Raw genomic sequence first — 1,629 nt, 5'->3', positions numbered from 1 at the left:
GCGGTGGGGGGTGGGGGGTGGGGGTGGCTTACGCCTGTAATCCTAGCACTTTAGGAGGCCGAGGCAGGCGGATCACTTGAGGTCAGGAGTTCAAAACTAGCCTGGCCAACATGGTGAAACTGAATCTCTACTGAAAATACAAAAAAATTAGCTGGGCATGGTGGTGGGTGCCTGTAATTCCAGCTACTTGAGAGGCTGAGGCAGGAGAATCGCTTCAACCAGGGAGGTGGAAGCTGCAGTAAGCTGAGATGGGCCACTGCAGTACAGCCTGGGTGACAGAGCAAGACCCTGTCTCAAAAAACAAACAAACAAACAAAAAACAAACAAACAAAAAAAACCCAATAAGATGTTTCAGGATAAACAGGTCCAGGAGAGTTAAGTCATGTTGGCTTCTACCTATCAATGCTTAATGCAAATGAAGAGGTGCAGAACAGAATCAGTGTTTCTGGGATATGTTCTGCCATCATGAGCCGGGCCTATTGAACTACTGAGCCTGTGACATTGAGAATGATCCCATTCATTGTCTGGAGGTAGGTCCCAGTGCTGCAGATTGTTCTGGGAAGCTGGCATAGAAGATGATTTGCACAATGAAGTCTCCACTAAACCACGGCTTAAGTCCAGTCTCTGGCCTTCTTTTTCTGCTCTGCAGTCCAGAAACATTTCTTTAAAAGCTGGAAAATCCGTAAATGTGAGCCGCATTTGGAGTATGTCACCAACCACTTCATCTTTGTGGTGCTGTAACGTTGTGAAAGCTGCCATGTTAAAGCCAAGAATTTGCTCCAGCAACTGTTCTTCTATATACTTTTCTGCCAAAGAAATATATTCATTAAAAATAGGTGTGTAGGTGAGTTTATTCTCTTCGGTGTCCTCAAACTCCTGGTAGTAGTTGTTGATGAAATTTCTCTGTAATAACTGGAAGTCTTCATCCATGATAATGTCCTCTAAATATCCAACCACAGCATCAAAATGTGCATCAGAGTCAGAGAAGAAGGGCACAATGAAGCCTTCTTCTAAAGTACCCATGGTTGGTGCCACCGCACCCACCCAAGTGAACTGGTCCATTGGGTCCCTATGGTTTCTAGGGCACAGAGGTTGGCTGGAGGAAGCCTTGCCCAGGCTGAGGCCCACTCCTGAATTTTTTAAGGTATAGTAATAACATTGTGATTATGCAGGAGAATATCCTTATATTTAGCAGATTCATGGTTAAGAACTCAGAGATGAAATAGCATGGTCACTGCATTTTACTTTGAAATGTTTTAGTCAATTATACAAACATACAGGAAGCAATTATAGCAAAATACTTGAAATTGCTGAATGTAGGTGGCAGGCATATGGGTGTTCCTTGCTCTAATCCAAAGGTGTCCAATCTTTTGGCTTCCCTGGGCCACGTTGGAAGAAGAACTGTCTTGGGCCACACATAAAATACACTAACACTAATTGTAGCTGATGAGCTAAAAAGAAAATCGCAAAAAAATCTTATATTTTAAGAAAGTTTACGAATTTGTGTTGGGCCGCATTCAAAGCTGTCCTCGTCCACATGTGGCCTGTGGGCTGTGGGTTGGACAAGCTTGCCCTAGTCTTTCAACTTTTCTGTATATTTGAAAATAAATATATTAATATATAAAATAT

General features: G+C 42.8%; 1 pseudogene; it reads right to left on the bottom strand.

Moving 5' to 3' along the window:
- Positions 1-393: 393 nt before the first annotated feature.
- Positions 394-1,023, bottom strand: LOC108516571 (ADP-ribosylation factor-like protein 2-binding protein pseudogene; annotated as a pseudogene).
- Between the last annotated feature and the right edge of the window lie 606 nt (positions 1,024-1,629).

The sequence above is a fragment of the Rhinopithecus bieti genome, unplaced genomic scaffold (genome assembly GCF_001698545.2).
Source record: "Rhinopithecus bieti isolate Rb0 unplaced genomic scaffold, ASM169854v2 scaffold_35538, whole genome shotgun sequence".
NCBI classification, from domain to species: domain Eukaryota; kingdom Metazoa; phylum Chordata; class Mammalia; order Primates; family Cercopithecidae; genus Rhinopithecus; species Rhinopithecus bieti.
Note: the sequence above shows the minus strand (reverse complement) of the source record. Positions and strands in the feature narration are given on the sequence as shown.